This window comes from Oryza sativa, chromosome 9 (assembly GCF_034140825.1).
Source record: "Oryza sativa Japonica Group chromosome 9, ASM3414082v1".
Lineage (NCBI taxonomy): Eukaryota > Viridiplantae > Streptophyta > Magnoliopsida > Poales > Poaceae > Oryza > Oryza sativa.
This window is the reverse complement of record NC_089043.1, coordinates 12713895-12737858: the sequence shown is the minus strand read 5'-3', so window position 1 is coordinate 12737858 and position 23964 is coordinate 12713895. Positions and strand designations below refer to the sequence as shown.

General features: G+C 48.0%; 1 pseudogene; it reads right to left on the bottom strand.

Annotated features, from left to right (window-relative positions):
• Window positions 1–20079: 20079 nt before the first annotated feature.
• Window positions 20080–23167, bottom strand: LOC136351685 (uncharacterized; annotated as a pseudogene).
• Between the last annotated feature and the right edge of the window lie 797 nt (window positions 23168–23964).

Here is a 23964-nt window from a genome sequence, read left to right as displayed (position 1 = left end):
GGCGGCCGGAGGTGGAGAGAGAAGGCGAGCGCGGGGAGAGCGATTCCGGCGAGATTCGGCGCAAGGGAACGGGTGGCCGGGGTAGCTCTCACCCTTGCGAAGCCGAGGGAGGCGACGGCGCAGGTCGGGGTCGACCGAGGAGGCGGCGCGACGCGGCTGGAGGGTCACCGGCGTCGGCGGCGGCTAGGGCAAGGCGGCGGCGGCGCTACAAGCGACGGCTCGGCTTGGGACTTGAGGCAAACGGAAGAGGAGGCCGAGGGGATGCTATTTATAGCCAGAAGAGGGAGAGATCGACTCGGGAACGGATGGAATCGGCGACGGATTAGGTAGGGTTCGCCGGAAAAAGGAAAGGTTGAACCGCGAAATTGGAAAGGATTTCCATATAAAATTTTGGGAATTTCTTGGGGAAAAGGAAGAGGAGATTGAGAGGATTCCATTCCCGCAACTAATTTGGAAAGAGGAGCAACGAGGAGGCCGGATTTGGTGGAGGAAGCGGCGGCTGCACAGGTACAGGACGGCAGCTCGGGCTCTGTCCAGGCTTGAAGATGAACAGTACATGGGGAGGCAAATTAGACTTTCTGCTGGGCTTCTACTTTTCTCAGCCTGATTAGAGGAGGGAGCAAAACCAGACTTTGGCTGATAGAAGAAGAGAGGATGCAGGCTCGGACTGGGCCGGCGGAAGAGAGAGGAAGGAAAGGAAGGAATGGGCCGAAAATGGCCCAAGCTGAGGAGGAGGATTTTATTACTTTTCCAATTAAAATAATCACTTAAATGATCTTTGAATTGTTAAAAATACTTCCAATGCTCAAATAATTTCAAGAAAAATCCTGAAAATACTTGGACACTCAAAGTACTTAACAAAATTATAATTAGACCATTTAATGATTAATTTAATATGTGGGTAATTACTGAAATGCTCTTTGTATTATTTAAGAATTGAGCTCTGAAAAATCCGAGAAAATTTCAGAGAGTTGACTTAACCATGGAGAATTTAACAAAAATTAAATCCATCCATGCTTTAGATTTAAGAAATTTTATTTCCCACATTTAACTTCACTTGTAAATTAAAGATAATTTAATATAAATTCCAATAATAATTTATTAAATAATTTATAAATCCTGAAACAAAAATCAGGATGTGACAACGTCAAAGTATATCAAGTGGGATAAGTTGGTTCTCTTGGGAAGCATAATTCAGAGGCAAAGTTATCGACCCTTGCATCAAATAGCAGAAGTAGCTATCACCCGGAGACCAGGAAAGCTAATATGAGGCAGTTGGTGGCGAGTTAGAAGCAAATGACAAGCATGGTATCTTAGTAATGACGAGCTGATCTCGACGCATGACATGAAGTGGGTAACTTGTATGAGGTTGACTCCAAAGATATGAACTATGCAAAGTTCTGGAACTGAAGCCCCATCTTCAAGTGCCGCAACCCAGTCGAAGTCAGCTAAAGGTTCAACCAGGGACAAGTCAGGTGAAGAGAAGATTCCATCTGCAACAGGAGATCGAGCCAAGCAGTCCAGAGTGGAGAAGTTTTGCTAGGCAAGTTTGTTATAAAAGACGCGACGGAAGAAGTCAGACAAGAAGAGAAGACCGCCCAACCTATCTTCATGCTAGCCTCCTCGAATCTCGGGGACGAGATTCTTGTAAGGGGGGTGGATTTGTCACGTCCTGATAAATTCATCCCGAAATAAAAATCATTCTCTAAAAGGAATAATAGAATTAATTAAAATTCGAAAAGAAATTGGCAAACACTAAAATACGTACAAGAAAAAAATCAAATGTGGCCCGGAGAATTTTTGTTAAATTCTCCTTGGTCTAAAAGGAGCCCTCAAATTTTAGTGGAATTTTCAGAGCACAAATAATAATTGAGAAGAAATAAACAAAGTTAAAATGATTTTATAAAAAGAAAAGCCCTAAAAGTCTTCTTTTCCCCCCCTTCCCTTCTTGGGCCGGCTCGGCCCACCTCGCTCTTTCCCTCTCTCTCCTCCCCGCGGCCCACTCGGCCTCTCCCCGCGCGCGCGCCGCTGACAGGCGGGCCCGCCCGCCACCCTCGCTGACGGGCGGGGCCCACCTGTCATCCCTGTCCTCGCGCCGCGCCCGCCGCCCGCCCGTGCCCTAGCGCCGCCGCCGCCGCGGATTCCGCCGCATCCCGCCGTCCCCGCGCGCCATAAAGAGGGGGAAATCACTCCCCGTGATTCCCTCCCTCTTTCCCCCCTCTTTTCCCTCTCTCTCTCCCTCGGATTCGTCCGGATTCATTCCCGCAAAGTTCGCCGGCGCATCAATGACGGCCGAGATCTCCGCGCCCGTTTCCTCGCTCTCCGGCCGCGCTCTTCCCCTCCCGACGCTATATAATTGTTCCCCGTGCCTCTCTCCTCCGATTCCGCCGCTCGCCGCTCGCTCTCCCCGTCGGATTCGTGCTCGCGCCGTCGTCCTCTCTCTCCGCTGTCGCCGCCGAGCTTCGGTTCGCCGCCGTCGTCGCCCCGGACCTCCTCCCGTCTCGGCGTCACCTCTATCGGCCTCGCCGCGTCCTCGTCGACCTCGTCCGCGCCTCCGTTTCGCCCGCCGACCGTCGGAGCGCCGTCGTCCTCGTCGTCCCGAACCGCGCCGCCGCCTTCCTCCGCTTCGGCCGTCGTTCCCGTCGTCGCCGTCGACCCGGGGTGAGCCGAAGACCGCCCCTTTCGCTTCCCCCTTCCCTCCCCTCTCTCGGCCGCCGCTCCGCCGCGCCGGTGGTCGCCGGCGGTGACCATCGGGGCGCGGGTGCGCCGCCTCCCGTCGGCCGTGCCAGCGAGGCCGCCTTCGGGCGCGCCCCGCGGCTGCCAGGTGGGGCCCGGCCGTCAGCCGCCCGCGCCCGCGGGTGCGGCTGACGCGTGGGACCCACGGCGCCGGCCCGCGCCAGCCGCGTGCACCCGGTCCACCGTGGACCGAGAGGCTGACGCGTGGGCCCCACTCCCGTGGACCCGGTCCGCGCGCCCTCTCTCCCGGCTGACGCAATAAATGAGTTTTTAATTAAAATTTAAATGAAGAAATTCGCAAATATCCATTTAAAGAGCATATAAACTTCAAATGGCCATATCTTGGCCATTTGAACTCGGAATTGGACCGTTCAAGTCTCTAATTTTTCCTTAAGAAGTAAAGAACCCATTTTTGTGCTTTGTTTCTGCTTGTTGTATGGAGTTTATTAGAGTAAAAGCCTTTTCTTTTCCGTTGGTCGTGTAGACGCTGCAGCTTCGGAAGATCCGTTCTTCGTGGAAGTTGAAGCCGACGTTTGGGAAAGCGAGCAAGGCAAGTCACATCATCCTTGAGCATATTGAATCCCAGTTTACAAAATTATTTTTAATTTAAATTAATGCATTATCGCTTTATTTAAATTCCCGCGTTATCACTGTTTTATTTAGCCATGCCTATTTACCTTTGTTATGACCTTATTATTATTGCTATTGTTATTATTTCCTTGTTCACCCTAGGATAAACAAAACCCCAACTAGTGAGTATTCTATTCATGGTTCCACTAGTAAGAATTTAGGTAGATGCTTCGCTGATTAATTAGGCAACATTAGGTGATTTTATAACTCTAGACTTTGGGAATTCTCATATCACTTGGACACTGTGGAATGGTTGGCTTGTGATGGAATTGAACACACACCTCCCCCCTCTATTCAAAACTCCCAAAATGGTTTTAGGCTGGGCTCGAGGTGCAGGGTTTTGCTAGTAGCACCTCGGCCACTATAAGGACCGGTCTTCGGGCCTCTGTTGCAAAGCACTACCGTACTAACCACATGTCTAATGGGTAAGGCTTAACTCGGTGCTCAGGCTAGTCCTGAACAAAAGGACACGGATAGAGATGGATGAAGTCGTTGCGACGATGGATATCTCTGAGGCAAATGAAGGCTACGCGAGCTGCGGCTCGGTAATCGAGATGTCTAGGCAAATGAAGACTACACGGGTCGGTGCCCGTTAGTCGAGATGCCATGGCACTGGACTAGTACGCGGGAGGTCTCACCCCTATGTGTGTGGCGCACCCGGTCTAGATCTTGTTGCTAGGGGCTCAACCCTGGCCTGCCTGTCCCGGGATACCGGCCGTAGGCAGGGTTGGGTCGGTACTTTTGTTCACGGCTAGGATGGGTGAAGGGTTATGTCACATGTTTACGACGGGTTCCAAGGCCATGGAATGCGGAGTAAAGATGTGTCTTGTGGGTAAAGATGTACACCTCTGATCAGAGTAAATCTATTCGAATAGCCGAGCCCTCGGATATGGGCAAGCCTAGCAATGTACCCAAGTTAGTGGTTTAATTCTTAAAATTTGCTTAACAACTAAAATGTGGAAAGGTTGGCCTGGGTTGGCTTGGGACGAGCTGGGACCCAGGTCGGGTTGCCAGTTCGGTCTGACTCATCGTAGGCCTTGGGTTAAGGCAGGTTCGTGTGGGTCCACGGCCTTGATTAATAATATTGTGTAGCTCTAGGATCGTCTTTATAAAATAGCTTTGGGCAACTAAGTGACTTTTAAATGCTGTTTACTGCAAAACCTAACCCCTATTATTATCCCCTTGTACACCCCTTGCATTAATCATGCATCTGTCGGTGTGGCTTGCTGAGTACTGTGGTTGTACTCATTCTTGCTCAATCTTTTCCCCCCCTTCAGTAAGAGAAGCTTTGGAGAAGATGTCTTAGGTGGAGTCCTGGCTTATACCCCAGTTGAGCGCCTGTGAAGATGGAGCCGTAGGCCCGCTAGTCCGCTGCTGTTTATTTTTGATTGTCAGGCCTGAAGCGCCTTTGTAATAATGTAAATATTATCGATATAATAAAGATGTGCCTTTTGTATCATGTTTGTTTGGTGTACCCCGGCTTTTCCTGGGACGGGGAATAATACACTAGCGTTCGGGAAAAGGCAATTTTCTCGGTCGCGACATCTTTCTTGCATTTACCCTGACTTGCTTGTGTGCGTGTTCCTCCTGACTTATCGAACTTTGGTTCTCGATTCACAGGTCTGAACAGCGAAGCCGTGGGACGTCGTGTCGGCCAGGTGATGATCAGTGGTCCGACGATGGCGAGCAATGTCCCCGTTCCCCTTTGCGAGAAGGGGGCAGCCGAACGTGACGCTACCATCAATGTAAGTGTACTCAGTGGGCCTTCTGCATTTTTCTTCCGGGATCACCTTATGACTTCATAAAGCGTAGGCTCTCCCTCTGACTAATATCATCGGGCCGCTCATGGACCATCAGGTGGCGGCGTCACTGAAAGAGAAGGTTGCCGAGTCGTCCGATGCTGTTGCTGTCGCTGCCACAACAAGTGGTGGCGACGTTCCAAAAAAGGGGAGGAAATTCTCCTCTGTAATCGGATATCGTCGAAAGGCACCTACCCCCTCGGTAAGTTCCCCTGTCATTTGATCACGTAGTCAGAATACTTCCACGTCACATCATATCAATTGTACTCCAGGCCTTGGACGCGTCTCCCCCGCCTCCACGATGGCAGCGGCTTGTGACACTCGACGAGAAGTGAGTGAATGAATTTGAGGTTTCGTGATTTCGTCGAACTTTGTCTGAACCACAGCCTTCTCGTAGGGTGGCGCGGGCGAAGGCGGCACAGGACGGGTCTGGAGGGACTTCCAGCGCGTCTCCTGCTGTAGCCTCGACGGATGTCGTGGTCGTGCCCGGGAGCCGCGAGGCAGCACCAAGCGGCCTAGCCAGCGATCTCGTGGCTGGTCCTGGTTCTCCGGCTGCCGTCCTCACCTGGGAGGAGCTCCAGGTTGAGATGGGGCGCCTCCTCGAGGCTGGTGCTCGCGGAATTGGCCGCGAGATCGCGGAGGCGAGAGCGGCGGCGGCGTCGTCGGCGAACGAGCGCGCCGACCGGCTGGCGCACGACTTGGCGGAGGCTCGTGAGGACCTCAAGAAGATGAGGGAACTGGTGGCCGGCAATGAGCGACAATGGCAGGGGCTCGAGCACCGTATGTCGGAGCTCGAGAACAACTTGTCGGAAATCCGTGACTCGTTGCGGGTCACCTATACTGGTCTGCACCAGCTCGCCGGGGAATGCGGTATCAAGTCTACCATCCCGGCGAACCCCGATGAGTTCTCGCTGACGTCCTCTCTTGCGGAGCTGGCGGCGGCGATGGAGGAGATTCCCTCCAAGCATGCGGCCAGGACCAGAGAGGAGACGTCCAACGGGATCTACACCGGGGCATGCCACGTCCTTGCGTGTCTGAGGCTGGTGCATCCTGAACTCGATCTGCGGGAGATCTTGGATCAGGGGGCGGCTAGCGACGCGCGTAAGGATGTGATGGAAGAAGTCGGCGATCTGGGGGAATCTGTTCTCCCCCTTTTTGAAGAGTAGGATTTTGACTCTCTTGTACTCCTTAGACATGCTGTATAAAACTCCAATTGGTTCCAACCGCCTTTGTGTGTGCAATCATCACCTTAGTTTTCTTTAGCATTTTGATCTTGAGTACTTTTTTGTCCTTTGTAGAGATGTTGATGTCGAGGATGTCCAGCAGCGTGGGCAGCCTGAGTCGCCAGCGACCATTCCGGCTCGTGCGTTTGAGCCACACGCGTCGCCAGACGATGTAGATCAGATTTTACCCGCGAGAACGGGGATGGCGACGACTTCCTTAGGTTAGTGGTCTCTTCATCCCTCTTTGCTCCTCCGACTTGATTAGCCGTGTTCTCGAAAGAGAAGTGCAGCTTAACTTAGTCGTTTCCATATTGAACAGATCTCGAGAGTGCGCTTGCTGGCCAAGATCGTCGTATCGAATATTGGAAGAAAAAATTTGAAGTTGTGGAGCTCGAGAGAACTATGCTGGAAGTAAAGAAAAAGCAAGCTGTGGAAACGCTCCGAGGTCGTGAGGTGTGGTTCAACTTGTACTTGAAGAGTTGCTGCACATCCATGGCCAAGGTTTGTAGAGAGCTCCGAGTACCCCGTGGAGATCCCGAGGAGTCGGCGGCCGGATACATCTCGTGGCTGAATGGGGCCTGTACTCAGCTCGAAGGCGTCGGCAAACGCATTGACGAAGCCTTGAAGCAGGAATGTCGTCGATCGTGCCGATATGCCGGAGGGCACGTGTTGGCTTGCCTACGAGATCATCGTCCGCGACTGGACCTCGAGTTTCTCCATGAAGGTTTCGCTCGTTCTCGGAGAACTCTGGCGGAGATAGACCACCTGGCGAAGTCGATGGCGCCGTTGGCGGAGAAGGTCTTCCAGTCTATGGACTGGCGTTGGCCTTCTTGGTAGTCTTTGTACCCTGTGATAGATATCTTAGGGAAAAGTGTAATATAGCTTTGAACTTGTGTAAAATTGTAAGGGGTATTTTGTGAAATAAAAAAGAAATCTATCTTAACAAATCCTTCTTACTCTGGATATCGTGTGTAAGAGTGTGTTCTCAGTTCACAACTTTAGTTAGTCGTTTGAGTCGTACACTCTCCCTAGCCCCCAGCCTTGTCGTCGGAGGATTTTTCTCGGAGGATAAGGCTCTTGGACCTTTGACCTGCCTTGGTTGAATAAGCACTGATCCTAGCCCCCAGCCGTGAAGTTGGAAAGTGAATTTCCGTTTACGCGGCTTGGTTAATACAAACGGCGAGAACTCTTACACGACCAGGTCTTACATGGTCTTTCGTCTCTACAGGATCTGACAAGACCTTATCGGCTCTAGGCATCCCCAGCCGAAGATCCCTTAGGTTCCTCGGAGGCCTTGTCAAGACGGCATAAAGGGACATGAGGATAGGTTTCAACGCTAGGTGTTATCTGGGTAAGGGATCGTCGGGCAGGAACACTTTGATTGTAATATGCGCCTAAAAATAGGCTCCATTGATACTGTAAGGTGTCTTACAGGTGTGGATGATATTGACTCATACATAGAATTTACGTAGTTGGTCAATATTCCAAGAGTTTGCCAACTCGCGACCATCACCGTCTGCAATTTTGAATGTGCCTGGCCGCAAAACTTGTGTGATCGTGTAAGGTCCTTCCCACTTGGGTGAGAGCTTGTTTCGCCTTGCTTAGCTTTGAACCCGTCGGAGGACGTAGTCACCGATCGAAAGTATGCATGCTTGGATGCGCTTCTCGTGGTAGCGGCGGAGGGCCTGTTGGTAACTGGCTGCTCGGACAGCAACTCGTTCACGATGTTCCTCGAGTAGATTCACATCGACGTTTCGCTGCTCCTCCTAATCCTCATCGGAATACTTCTGTACTTGTGTACTCTGATGTCGTAGCTCGCTGGGGAGCATGGCCTCGGAGCCGTACACGAGGAAGATGGGTGTTTCCTTGTTAGACATTGTCGGTGTGGTGCGTACGGCCCATAGTACTGATGTGAGTTCTTCGACCCATTTTTTGTCATGTGACATGAGTCTGTCGTAGACGCGGGTCTTGATCCCTTGTAGCACTATGCCGTTTGCCCTCTCGACTTGTCCGTTGCTTTGAGGGTGAGAGACCGAGGCGAAGCATATCTTGACTCCCAGTCCGATGCAGTAATCCTGGAAATCGGCGCTGATGAACTGGGAGCCGTTGTCGGTTATGATGCGGTGCAGTAGTCCGTATCTGCAAAATATTCCCTTGATGAATTTGATGGCGTTGTTGGCCTTGATTTCCCCCGTAGGTACTGCTTTGATCCATTTAGTAAATTTGTCGATCGCCACGAATAGGAACCTGTAGCCGTCCTGTCCTTGTGGGAATGGCCCAAGTATATCTAGCCCCCAGCACGAGAACGGCCAAGTAAGAGGGATAGTCTGGAGCACTTGCGCGGGTAGTTTTGTGTGTTTACTGTGGAATTGACAGGCTTCACAACGCTAGACCATGTCGCATGCATCTTTGAGGGCGGTTGGCCAGAAAAACCCTTGCCGAAAAGCTTTCCCGACCAACGTCCGACTAGCGGCGTGTGACCCACAGATGCCTTCATGTATATCAAGGAGGAGGTGTGTGCCGTCGTCGGATGAGACGGATTTGAGAAGTACTCCGTTTGGTGCTTTCTTGTATAGATCGTTGCCGATCATGCAGTAGATTTTTGCTTTACGGGTTATTTTCTCGGCCTCTGCGTCGTCCTCGGGAAACTCTTCGCTGTTGATGAATTTGATCAGTGGGGTGTGCCAGTCGTCTGTGGTCTCGATATCGCCGACGGCGCGTTCTGCCTCTGTGGCCTAAGAGCTAATGTCGGGGGTGGCTGGGCTGACTTCGCCGCTAACCTCTTTCACTGATGGCTTTGTCAAGATGTCCAGAAAAGTGCAGGGCTCGAGTGGTTCTCGTCTGGACGCACGTCGTGCTAGGTCGTCTGGCTCGATGTTGTCCTTGCGGTATACGTGTCGGACCTCGATCCCATCGAACCTTTTCTCCAGCTTCCTGACTTCTGCGAGATACTTGGATAACTCGGTGTTAGAGCATTTATAATCTTTGTGCACCTGGTTCGCGACTAGCTCGGAGTCCCCTTTCACGATCAGTCACTTGACCCCAAGTGCGGATGCAGCTCTTATCCTGGCATGTAGTCCTTCGTATTTGGCTGTGTTATTGGTCGCCCTGAAGTTGAGGTGGATTGCATGCTTGAATTGGTCTCCGGAAGGAGATGTCAAGATGAATCATGCCCCTGCTCCTTGGCTGTTGAGTGCACCATCGAACGCCATTGTCCACGTTTCGTTGTTGATTTGGTTGTCTGATTTGTTATTAGGCATAGTCCAATCAGCTACGAAGTCGGTGAGTACTTGGGACTTGATGGCTGTTCGTGACACAAAGTGGACATCAAACTGGCTTGGCTCTACTACCCATTTCGCAATGCGGCCGACAACGTCTTTGTTTCTCACAACTTCACCGAGAGGGAAGGAGGAGAGAACTGTGACTCTGTGGGCTTGAAAGTAGTGGCGTAACTTTCTTGATGTCATGATTACCGCGTAAAGCAGCTTTTGGATCTGTGGATATCTTGTCTTTGCGTCATGGAGAGCTTCGCTGACGTAGTAGACTAGTCGTTGTACTTTCTCTCTCTTGACAACAATGATGGTGCTAACGGAATATGGCGTGGCAGCAATATAGAGGAATAATTCTTTATTAGGTTGGGGAGCAACAAGTACAGGGGGGTTTGATAGGTAGCGCTTGAGTGCAACGAATGCCTCTTCGGCTTCCTGTGTCCATACAAATTTGTCTTGCTTCTTCAACAGAGCGAAGAAGGGTTGTCCTCGTTCTCCGATCCTAGCGACGAACCTGCTTAGTGCTGCCATGTATCCAGTTAGCTTTTGTACTTCCTTGAGTCTTGTGGGCGACTTCATGTTCTCGATTGCCTTGATCTTCTCAGGATTTGCTTCTATTCCTCTGCCAGAGACGAGGAAACCGAGCAGCTTGCCCAACGGTACTCCGAACGTGCACTTCTCTGGATTGAGCATGAGGCGATATCGTCGGAGGTTGTCGAACGTTTCCTGCAAATCGTCAATCAATGAGTCGCTCGTCTTGGTCTTGACAACAATGTCGTCGACGTATGCCTCGACATTGTTGCCGAGTTGGTCGCTAAGTGCGCCCTGGACCGTGCGCTGGAAAGTATTCCCTGCGGTTATGAGTCCGAATGGCATCTTAACATAGCAAAATACTCCGAACGGCGTGATGAATGCTGTCTTCTCTTCGTCCTCTTTCGCCATGCTAATTTGGTGGTAGCCAGAGTAAGCGTCGAGGAAACTCAACAGCTGACAACCGGCTGTTGAGTCCACCAGTTGATCTATTCGAGGAAGAGGGAAGTGATCCTTGGGACACGCCTTGTTGAGGTCGGTGAAATCGACACATATTCTCTATTTCCCGTTGGCCTTCCACACCATGACTGGATTGGCTAGCCACTCTAGATGATGTACCTCTCTGATGAAGCCAACTTTGAGAAGTTTGTCGAGCTCTTCTCGTATGGCTTGTTTTCGGTCTGGTGCAAATCTCCGCAGTTTTTGCTTTATTGGCTTGGCATCGGGTCGCACTATGAGTTTGTGCTCAATCCCCTCCCTGGGGACCCCCGGCATGTCGGACGGCTGCCAAGCGAACATGTCAGCATTGTCGCGGAGGAAGGTGATGAGCGCGAATTCCTATTTCTCGCTTAGTGATGCCCCAATCTTGACAGTCTTGTCGGGGTTGGCACTAGAGAGTGGAACGATCTTGATCGCGCCATCCAGTTTCGGCGTCTTGTTTGTCTTGCTCACTTTCTTAGGTGGCTCAGTTGTGGCGGGTGGGCTAGGCGTTTGCTCGACCATGTCGAGGCTCCACTTGTCGCATTGTACCGCCAGCTTTGCGTTCCGTTGAATAGTGATTGTTCCCTTCGGTCCCGTCATCTTGAGCACTTGATACGCGTAGTGAGATGCGGCCATGAACTTCGCAAGTGCAGTTCTCCCGATGATGGCGTTATATGCTGTATCGAATTCAGCGACATCAAAGGTGATCTGCTCCGTTCGGAAGTTGTTTGCTTGGCCGAAAGTTACAGGCAACGAAATTTTGCTCAATGGTTTGGACGAGGTCTGGGGAGTAATTCCATGGAAGGGTTGATCGGTGGGTGTCAACTCGCTTCGCGGAATTCCCATCGCGTCCAAAGCGCTGGCGAAGAAAAGGTTGATTGAGCTGTGTCACACCCTAAAAATCTCCAAATTATAAATTGTTGTTAATTGGAATTATTAGAATTTATTTTAAAAAGGCCTAGAAGAGAAGATCTAATTTTAAATAAATAAATTCCAATATAAAATGGGGCCAGATAAAATTTTATTAAATACTTTGCTTAATTCTATAATTCCTAGATTTTTCTGGGATTTATTTGAGCTAAGGAAGTATTTTTAATAAATGGAATTGCATTTAATGAATAATTTAAATTGAAAAAGGTTTTTAAAATCCTCCTTTAGGCTTTGGGCCGAAAGTCGGCCCAAACCCTTCTCTCTCTCTCCCCGGCCCAAGCCGGGCTAGTCCGCCCGCAGCCGCCGCGCGCGTGCGCCCCGGACGCTGACAGGTGGGGCCCACCTGTCAGGCCCGTCGTCTTCCTCCCGACGAAACCCTAGCCGCGCCGCGCCGCCGCCGCCATTCCAATCCGGCCGATCTTTTCCGTTTCCGATGAAATCAATAGAGGGGAAATGATCTTCTCGATCTCCTCTATCTTTTCTCTTTTGGAATCACCGGCTAAAATCGCTTGGAAAGTGTTTGATTCGAGGTCGAATCGGATCGGTCTCTCTCCTCCGAACCCTAGACTTTCCATCCCGCCGCCGGTCGCCGTGGGCCTCCGTCGCCGCCTCCTAGCCGCTATAAATTGACCCCCAAGCCTGCCGCTACCCGCCGCCACCCTCACCTTCGTCCCTCGCCGCTCGTAGCGCCCTAGCCCCGTGCACTCTAGCGCCGCCGTCGCCGCCGCCGCTCCAGCCGTGCGTCGCCGTCGCTCCAGTCGTCACCGTCGCTCGGGGAGGTCGCCGTCGTGGTCACCGTCTCGTCGCCGTTCTCGTCCGCCCCTTCGCCGTCACTGTCGACCGCCGGAGCACCGTCGCCGTCGTCAAGCTGAAGGTTGCCGCCGCTTCTTTCTCGTCGCTGACGTCGTCCGGTCATCGTCCGCCGTCGCTTTGGTCGCCGGTGAGTTCGCCGTGCCGCCCGCAACCCGTAAAGGCTTTCCGTTCGCGCTGTCGTGCCGTGGTTCGCCGGCGAGCTCGCGCGGTTTGGTCGCCGCCGGTGGTGACGTCGTCGCTGACGTCATCGTCGTCGTCTATCCGTGAGCCGCGGTGGATCCAATCGATCTCGGCCGTCCGTTGTAGACAGGATAGATCTCAACCGTCCAATCTCGTGAACCGCCGCCGTGCACCCGGTCCACCGTGAGCCGAGCCCGCTGACGCAATAAACCCCTTTTTCCTTTTCAAAAATAATTCATTATTGCGTCATAATTCAATTAAAATCCATATAAATGATTTAAATCGATTTAATCTTTGAAAATTCATAGCTAATTCATCTTAGCTCGGATTTAGTTGGTTCAAGTCTCTAAATTTTTCTAAAATTGAGATCTACATGTTAAAAATATCCACATGTACTGTTCATGCTTGTTTATGTGCTGTTTTGGTGATTTTGTTCTTTTCTCTTTAGATTCCGACGTTTCCGGAGAGTCCGAATTTGCAGGAGAAGACTTTGAGGATTTTCAAGGCCAGCAAGGCAAGCCACACAGATCCCAAACAACCCTTTGAGCATGTTGATCCTATTTAAAGCTATTGTTTCTATTCAACTATTGCATCTATTTTCGAATGTCATTGGGTGGAATTAACCTATTCTTTGTTATGGCCCTTTTGTACTTGATTACTTTATTCTTTGATACCTTGGGCTATTATAATTTGACTAGTTGAGCTTTATATAATGGTTCAGCTAGATGTTAGGTATAATTGCTTAGCCATGCTTAGAAACATTAGTTCACTAATGGGATAACTTATGCTTCACTATTATTTAATGATGGCTTAATGATAGCTCATGATGGTCAATCATGATTGGTTAATTAATTAATTTGCCAACTAAAACCTGATAATGGTGGGTTGTGAGCATATGGTTTTGATGGTTGTGCTCATGACAATTAAGGACCGGTTCACGATTTTCGGTTGTGAAACATTTATAGTGCCAACCAGCGTGGGCAACGGCTTTACTTTCTGTATAGTATGGTTCATAGTAGAGCACCAGACTGTGAAGTGGCGGAGATAAGCCCACGGGGGTCGCTGGGGAGTCCATACCTTGTTTATAAGGGGGTGATTATGATCCGGGAACGGTGCACTGCTTTGAATTGTATTATATAGAGGGTATTGTCACAATCTCTATTCGGGTACTTGTTGAGTATCGCGACGCATGGTTAACATGGTGTTGAGGTTGTGTCTTGTGGATACAGTGGTACACCTCTGATCAGAGTTTAAACTATTCGAATAGCCGTGCCCGCGGTTATGGGCGGGTCTAACAATGTCTTTCGTGATTAGTCTCACCCCCACACTATATTAAATGATGATGTTATTAACTTGTTTAGCTCCTGGTTTGGAATGGTTAATTCCTGGTTTGGAGATAGACTTGTGCAGCCGGGATTGATTGTGCATGATGGTTGGGCCTATACAATAGGGTATGTTGTATAGCGTTGGATTAATACTGTTTATTTAATACTCCACTGTTTTATTAAATTCTAAAATATTTATTAAATGTTGTTTATGCAAATGAGACTATACTATGCCATTCTTTGTTATCCTGTGCACTTGCATATTTGCTACGTGGCTTGCTGAGTATGTCATATACTCACCTTGCAATCATTCATCAGAGGAGGAGTTCTACAGTGATACCGATGGAGTTGATGATTAGGCGTAGCCCTGGTCAAGCTGCCTGTGGAGAGGAGTCACCTGCGCTGTTTCTTTTATTTTTCCGCTGCTTAGGACTTTATTGATTGAGAGGAACTATCTACCTCTGTAATAACATTTGTTCGCTTATTAATTAGAGTAATAATTTGTACTCTATTATCAATTTGTTATTGTGTGCCTCGGCTGATTCCTGGACGAGGGTTTATACACATGTAAGCGTTTGGAATTTTGGATAGAGATTCCGGGCTTAACAAGCTGCCACCATCGATGAGAACCCGCGCAACCTTGATGTTCCGAATAGTGGGTTCGACCACGATCGGATAGCGTCCTGGGATGACGGCAGTCTAGGGATGGTCTTCTTCCGAAAATTCTATCTTCTATTCAGACCACTTCATCTTGGGTGCAGCCCCCTGCCATGTCGAACAGAGTTCACGTTCCACTTTCTTGTATTCTCGCTTTGAGGAGTACACTGTGGAACCTCCAAAAATGTGTGAAACGTGGAGGTCAGAGTCTGGATATGCTGAGTCCGATTCCTGAGGAGCCGCCTCCGCATCCTTCTCGACCACGCGTACTCGCTTGCCTTTTTCAAATGACATGTGCTTCTCGAGCGACATTTTGAAAACAAGGCAATCTTCCAAAGAATGTCTGTCCGTCTTGTGAATGGGGCACCATGCTTTCTTCACGTCGCTACCTTGTGGGTCTGGGCGCTTGGGAGGGTTCGCGTATTCTGCTGCGAGAACTTCCGCTCGAGCTTTCCTTTTCCCACTTTTGCGATTTTTCTTCTTGCTTGACTCAGGTGCGTCCGTGGCTGGTTTCTTCTCTCTCCCGGTCTTCGGCTTATTGTTCTTGCGTCTCAGCGCATCATCTGCGTGGGCGCATCGCTCAACAATCTCGAACAATACTCCTAGGTAGTATAGCGATCTCTGACACCGGACTTGAAGGCGCGAATTACAGAAGCGTCGGTGATTTCGGGGATTGTATTTCTGCACTCGTTGAAGCGCCGAACATATTCCCTCAAGGATTCACCCGAGTTCTGTGTCAACGCATGTAGGTCGTCTTTGATCGCGTGGCGCTTGTAACTTCCTTGGAAGTTGGCGACGAACTGCTGCCACGAAGAGATCGAGTAGGGCGGGAGATGCATCAGCCATGAATGTGTAGAGCCTTTTAACGCAGTTGGCAAATAATTCGCCAATGCGTTGTCATCTGCTCCGGCAGCGTAGAGTACTGTGGAGTAGACTTGAAGGAACTCTTCTGGGTCGGTGCTCCCATCATACTTCTCTATTGCTCCGGGTCGGAATCTCTCAGGCCATCGGACATCACGCAGGGAACGACTGAAAGCTCTACACCCAGCGCTGGGGGCGGTGGGTTGTCGGCGATCGTGTGTCCTTCGTGGATGTCTGTCTGATGATGAGGATGAAGAAGAAGATGACGATGACGATGGATCGCTTGGTTCTGGTATAGAATTACGAGGACGTCGGCTAGGTTCTCGAGAATCTTGTCGCCGCTCTCCATTGTTGTCCCGGCACCGATCTCTGTCGTCCTCGTCATTATGGCGGTGTCCTCGACCAGTGTCGCCCTGCGTCCGCCTCTCGCGATCATCGTGATCGTGGCGATTGTGGCGATTAACACGGTCTCGGTCTTCGCTCGAGCGGCCCTCCTGTCTTTCATTATCGCGATGTCGTGAAGAGACGCGATGCCGGGAGCGATCCCTGTTGTCTCGTGTGCGTCGTGCCTCTCGGCGGCCATTGAGGTGGTCACGGAGATCGCCGGTGCCACGAGGTGGAGGGGTAGCTCGATGGGGTGACTCCCGCTGTTCGGGATTTTTGCCATTGGCACCGCTAGTTGGTGGCTGTTCCGGGTGCGCTGCAGCAGCGGCTTCTTCGAACGCGTTGCTGAGGTTGGTTACTGATTCCCGTAGCCGTTCTGTCCACTATGCGAGATCATCATTTAGAACGGGATCGTAAGGGGTCTCCCTCAGTATTGCGTTGATGGTCCTGATGTGTTGGGCCGGTGTAGCCACTTGATTTTGTGCTTCCGCATTAGCGTGTGCTGACGTGCTGGTCCCGTCGATGGCTAATACCTCGCGCGGCGTACTCGTTGGCGATGAGCCATAGTCCTCGAGTAGATGCAGGACTGATGGTTCGGGTGAACTGATGTCGATTACGCCAACGAATCGATCTAAAACCAGCGTCGTTCCTTGTTCCTTGTCTTCATCTCTAAGGGATATGCCTGACTGCTGGACCTTAGGAGATGACGTCTTTGTGGCGCTGAGGAAGACCTTGCAGCTTGAGAGGTCGTGATTCTTTGTCTTGTGAATAGGACAATAGACATCACGGGTTGGAGAAATACGCTGAATTCCACTCTCTTTGCAGGCGCGAATTTCGGCGCGGACGTTGAGAAAAACCCAGCAAGCTTGCAAAGTGTGTTTCCTGGTTTTGTGGATAGGACACCAGGACCTTGTCGCTTCGGAAGTTATTCTCGTCGGCTCGTGGCTCTTGTCTGAACGACAAGGTTTGGCCGCATTAGAATCCTTCCCGAGCTCGGATGTCGTCGATGTTCTGTTCTCTGCTTCGGCGGGAGGATCCTTCGACATGGAGTCGTCCTGGGTTGTAGCCACTGCGTTCTCGTTTCCGGTCATTGATGGACCGGCTGAGATCGGCATCGTGGTGTAAACCGGGAAGACGATTTCGCCGACTTGAGTCCACACCAGCATTGTTGAAGCAGGAAACCCCTGGTGGAGGTTGGTGTTGACGCTGTTGTCGACGAAGCTGGATGACATAGTAGTAGAACCTTGAGCACCAAGTCTCCCTACCTGGCGTGCCACTGTCGACGGGTGATACCCGTAGGCCGGATATGGAGGGTATTGGGGTACGTTGGTACAAGGATCTACGTAATACGACATCAAGCAAACAGAAAACGAGGATTATACTGGTTCAGGCCCCTTCATAGGTAATAGCCCTAATCCAGTTGATATGGGATTATATGATGGAAAACACAGGTTACAAAGGGAACGATAGAACTTGATGAAACCGATGGGATTGTAATCGAGTTGGTTCGACTAGATCTCTTGGCGATTCGGCTCCTGCAGGCTCCGACTTCGTAGGCTATGGGGGGTGTGTTGGCTCTGAGATTCGATGCCTTAGGTCCTCCCAGGGGTCCCTTTTATATCGCAGGTCAGGCGGTTTCCATGTAGAACTCGGAGACATCGGACCCTACACGATACATTGACGAACCAGTCTTGTCCGAGTAGGATTCTTTCCATCTGTAAACTCCGTGAAGGATTTCCTTAGTTATACGGAGAATGTCCATATACGCGCGGGCATGCCATATCGATATGTGACGTATATCGAAGGGTAAAGGGTATACCTAACCCGTAACCCTGACACCACTGTTATACATGTTTTACATGTATCTATCTATCTATCTATCTATTATCTATCTATTATATACTAAAAGTCCATTAAACTTCCTACAAACGCTCTCAAGACGTCATATGGCGCTCCTACAACTACTCCTAGACCGCCACGTGGCACAATCTAATCTCACCGTCGATTTTTATTTAAATTGGTAGACCCGTTATTTTTTACCGTTAGATTAGATCTATACCATTGATATTCACCTAAATTGGTGGATACATTATTTTATACCAGTAAATCAGATCTATATATATAATACCTTTATCCTATATGTACTGTTCATATGTACATACATACGATAAAGATGAAAAACCAAAATAAAACATAACGTGCCTATTATATCTGTATGCACCTTAGCGGTGAAAGGAAAAAAAAACATAAGTACGTATGTAAGATTGATGAGAAAAAAAAGCTTATGTATAACTATTATCAGAAAGAAAAATATATGCTTGTACCTACCATAAAAAAGATAAAGCCAACAAGAAATATATATGTAATAAAAAACATACGTGCATGGTTAAAATATAATATTTTACCATATAAAATATATATTATAAATATGCGCAAATATAAACTAGATCTATAATATAAATATTAAATATCAAATCAATTATCTCTGAACAGTTATATTTTAAATTATTTTTAAATTATATATCCAATTTGTGATCCTGTTGTATTCCATTAATTAAATACAATATTTGTGTCTTATAAAATTTATAGTGCGGTTCTAAATATATCACATCTTGAGCTACTATATAATAATTAATGTTATGATAATTTTTAAATAATTTTATATCGTATTTTAGGATGTCAAATATCAATTGATAAATATACTACGTAATTTATAAATAATTAAGTTTGGAAGAACAAATACATTCTTTAAATTAGTAAAGGTATAACATGTTGTTGTCAACGGTAGGTGTTCAAAATAAACCAGGTGCTAAACTATTGGTATTTGTCAAAATATGAGCAATAATACAGAACACTGGAGATTATCGTGGTGCCGTGTCTCTCTTTGGCTATTTTCTTTTAGGCAAATTTTGCTACAGGACATCCTTAAATCGTGGTATTAGCCCAGGGAGACCGCACGAAGTCGGTTTTGGGGGAAGACATCTCATAAACGTGGTGCGCGAACGGACCAAAATGCCCCTTGGGCCATCTGCTCATATCGAGCTGGTTAGACTCGATCTGCTCGAGTCGGTCAAACCCTAGCTCGCCATTCTCCACCACCACCGACGCACACGCCGCCACCGCCGCCGCTCTTCTCGCCATCCCCAACCAACCTCGCGCGCCGCCGACTACGCCGCCGCTTCTTGAAGATCTAGACGCCGGCGAGGGCGGCCTCTTCCATAATGATGTCATCAGCTACCTCATTCTCCCGTGCTTCCCCCTCTCGTGTTGGCCGTGTTTGTGAGGTAAGTGAGTTGCCTCTCGTTAAATGCCCATTCTGCAATGTCGATTCAACGATAGTGGAGCGGACATGCAAGAAGCAAGATAATTTCAATCGCAAGTTTTATCGCTGCCTGACAGGACAAAATGTAAGTTGTACCCCTTAGTTTCTCCAAATTTTGTATTTGTAGGGTTTAAGTTGATTTTGGAGTTTGGTATTTCATAAGCTGTGTGTTGTTGTTCATATTTCAGAGTGGTGTGCAATGCAAATTTTTCATGTGGCAAGGGGAATATGCTGTCTGGTTGGTCAAGGAGGGTGTTTTACATGCATGGACAGATTGCAATGCTCAGAGGACACAAGTTGATGTGCCAGATTCAGTGAATGCTTCAATGGGAGGAGTAAATGATACAATTGAGAAGATGAGAAGTGTGCTGAAGGAGGCAATGAGTACAATTAGGGTGGCTGGGATTATACTTGTGACTACAGTAGTTGTGTTTGTACCCATGAATGCAATGAAATAAGAAGTAGCAATGTGATGCAAAAATGTATTCAATACTATGTTATATGTTTGAACTTCAATGAAATGTGATGCAATTTATGAGCTTCAATGAAATGTGATGCAATTTATGAACTTCAATGGAATGTGATGCAATTTTCATGCAGTAATGATCTTCAATGAAATGTGATGCAATTTATGCTTGAAAATCTGTTCATATGTGCTACACATTGCAGAAATAGTGTTTGCAACCAAATTCATAAGGCATGCCACATTCAAAGACAATCACATTCAAAGAGAACCACATTTTGCATCCAGATGCTAACATAGCTAAAGTCATTACTTCTAGAGCATTACAGTTGTTCATTGACACAAAATACAGGTCTTAGTACTGACTTAATAAGTGCTCATCTCAGCTATTTCAGCTGGCAAATTTAGAGCACTGGAGTACCGCATTACAACTTGTTTGCAAAATAAAGTACCCTAGTACTAGTACTAGTATTGGATTACAACTTGTTTGCAATCTTCTTCTTGTTAGCCTTTAGGGGGCTGGAATGAACTGGGGAGGAGTGCAGTAGAGCACTTTTGCTCCTTGTAACTGGTCCAGGGCTTCCAGATGGTTGATCACTAGCCAAAGCCTGAACAGCACCAGCAACAGCTTCAACACCACCAACAACAGCTTGATCACCAGCAGCAACATCCAGATCACCAAGTTCAGCAGCAGCAGGGCTGTGACATGAGAAAATCAGAAAATCGTAAATGCAATGCAGAAAACACATTAACAAAGTTGTTAAATTCAGACAATTGAAAATGCAGGACACTTACATAGTTGTATTATCAGCATTAGGCACATGTTCAGGATTGTTTTTCTTCTTTCTGACTCTCTTAGGCTTGGGTGGGGCTGGGGGCGAGGCATCTGGATCATACACTGGTTCATTGCAGGTCTTCTGTAGGTGGCCAAAGCCATGGCACCTCTTACATCTCCTTCTTTTCTTTCCTGACCCCCCTTCTTCAACTCCAAAGAACCTCCTTGTCCTAGGTCTACCAGCTGATCTCTTTAGTATTGGTGGCTACATCTTGAATCCAGTATCCACCTTCTCCCATAGGCTCTTGTCTGGCATTGGTGGCACAGTTTTGGAATAAGCTGTCTTGAACATTTCCACAAAATAGTAGGGGCTGACATAGTTTTCCAGCTGCACTTCTCTCAGAGATCCAATGAAAGAGATGGCATGCCTACATGGGAGGCCTGTTAGCTGCCACTCCATGCAGCTACATTCTTGCTTAGTCAAGTCCACTGTATGCCTCCAGGTAGTCAAGTCGCTATTTACACCACTGACTTCCCCTACAAATGGCTGACTCTTGTGGTGATTGTAGTTGAGATTCCTACTTTTGTCATGGAGTTGCTTCATTACATTTCCCAATATATTGCCTTGAAGCCTGAGGGATAGCTTATATCTTGTACACATCCTCTCCATGATCATTTGCCTAATCTTGTCAAGTAGCTCAATCACAGGCAGTGACTTCTTCAGCCTAATCCAACTGTTGAATGTCTCTGCAAAGTTGTTTGTGACATAGTCACACTTGGCTGCAGTGGAGAAGGTAGACCTTGCCCAGAGATGCTGGTGATTCTCTTCAATCCATTGCATTGCTCATGGGGATGCTTCCTTCATGATATTGAAATGCTTCTCAAAAACATCTTTCCTAAATGCTCTTGAAGCTGGCCACAGGTTTCTTTCAGAAACTTCTCCATGGAACCTTTTCTGAAAATTTTTGTACAGATGTCTCATGCACTCCCTGTGCTCTACTCCATTATTGAACACCCTTGTCACTGCTACATCAATGCCCTTGCCTGCATCAGTAGACAGTACTAGTCTCTGTGGAGATCCAATTGCTTTATTAAGGCACACCATGAACCATTCCCAGTTCTCGTTTGTTTCAGATCCAAAAACTGCATAAGCCACTGGGAACATCTAGTTGTGGCCATCTATACCAATAGCAAATGCCAACTGCCCTCTCCACTTGCCTGTTAACACAGTTAAATCAATGCCTAGGTATGGCCTGCACCCATTCAAAAAGCCATCTATGCAGGGCTTCATAGCAATAAACATTCTACTAAACCTGTGCTTGTCATTTACCACATCATACTCTATCTCAACTATACTACCAGGGGATCTCTTCTCAATCTCAGCTTTAAAACTGTAAACAGCCTCAAAGCTTTGCTCCCATCCACCAAGTATCTCATCTAGACCCATCTGCCTACCATCCCAAACTACATAGTATGACAGCTTAATACAATATTTTTCCTCTAAAGTCTTCTTCAGAGAAGCAGCCACTATTGTTGGATCTTCTGTGAGCTTACTGATAACTCTGTCCTTCACCCAAGAGTTACTGGCCCCTATTGCTAGCACACCTATGCTTGTATGGCATCTTCTTTATCTACAACAAAAAAGTTACAGATTTGACATTATCATTTAATGGCATAAAAGGAATAGAATTGACAAAAAAAAACAATAAAGATTTAGCTACATACCTGCCAAGTTTGACCATCTAGCAACCTTGAAGCATGGATCCTCCATCTGCACCTCTTTGCCTTGCAATAGGCCCTGTACCTTGTGGCCTCAGAGTAGGGAACTGCAAGTTCAACCTCTTTCAGAACATCATATTGCCTCATACACCTCTTAAAACAAAGTCCATCCTCAAAAGTAACACCAACTTCAATCCTTGGATTTTCTACATCTGTTATATGGATTAGAGACTCACAACCCCTATTATCATTGACTTCTAGATCATCTACTGGTTCATCATTCTCTTCATCACCATCATCTTCAGGAGTATACTCTGGATCATTGGCCTCATCATCTGACACCAAGTCATTATAATTCTCCTTCTCATCACTCACTCCTACATACTCAACCTCATCAAACTCACCCCATGGATTTGGATTTGGAATAGCATGATCACTACCTTTGTCTTTGGCCTTTCTATGTTTTTTGGTTGGCACATTCTTAGCCTGACTTTCTTGTGTGGGTAAGATCACACTCAGTGGAACCACTGTGCTAGCTTCCTCCACACAAGAAACAATTTGGGTACAAGGCATGCCACCCTCACTCACAGTCACTTGTACTGTAAGCTTCCTAACATCCCAATACTGGTTTAAAGCCTCTAATAGAATAGCATCAGAAGAAATTTCAACATCCCTACCCACTCTTTTGTCCTAGAAAGTCACTGTCAGCTCTTGGGCACTACCACGGATGGTTTCATCATCCAAGTCCTTCATAAAATCTATCCAACAGGTGACGTCCTTATCTACAACCCACTTAATAACACTTGAAACATGATAATCTTGGCTACCATTATCCATGTACTCAACATAAGCAACAACATTAATGACAACTCTGCATGCAGAGTTTGGATCCATCCTACAATGCGATGGCAAATATAGCGTAAAACAAGCCCAACAAATCAGATTCACCAAGCCATTCATCCCGAACGAATCAAAAGCAGCGGAAATAAAACTTACCCTTTTGGCAACCATTTCGGGTTCTCCGGCCGTGGCGTGCATGCCACCACCCCCTGTGACGGCGGTGTAGACATCACCAGAGGATAGATCCACACACAGCACGGTTCACCCTTGCATCCCGGTGTGCGGTTGGTCAGGGATGGCGAGAAGAGCGGTGGCGGAGGAGTCGGCGGCGTGGGCGTCGGTGGTGGTGGAGAATGGCGAGCTAGGGTTTGACCGACTCGAACAGATCGAGTCTAACCAGCTCGATATGAGCAGATGGCCCAAGGGGCATTTTGGTCTGTTCGCGCAAAAAAAAAGGGCCCCCCCCTGCGCCTAGTCAGCACGGATAGTATATTTTAATGGGCGCGGTATCCTCTGGCTAATATCCACGTTTATGAGATGTCTTCCCCCAAAACCGACTTCGTGCGATGTCCCTGGGCTAATACCATGATTTAAGGATGTCCTGTAGCAAAATTTGCCTTTCTTTTAGGCACCATCAGGTGATGGACCTCGCTTCTTTTTGAATGAGAGTATTCTAGTTGTACCGTAAAAATATGAGTAGTAATGATTAAAATTTTAAACATATTGTGTTTACTCTATACCACAAATCTACTCAAAACTTAAAAAACAGCTATCTTGATCAACTTTATATTTCCTTTGTCGTTCCTTGAGGGGCACCAAGCATAAACAATAGAATTTGCTACGCTATCGTAAGTATAACAGGGGCGTATATAGGCTGAGTTAAGACGGTCCCAGTGTACCAATGCAATACTACATAAGGATGTGATAGTAAATTAGACATTAAAATTGTGTTCCAGGTTGATCTCATGGGAGCACAGCTATCTCGATGAGAGACCTATCTTTTAAGGCAGTAGAGTAAGAAAGTATT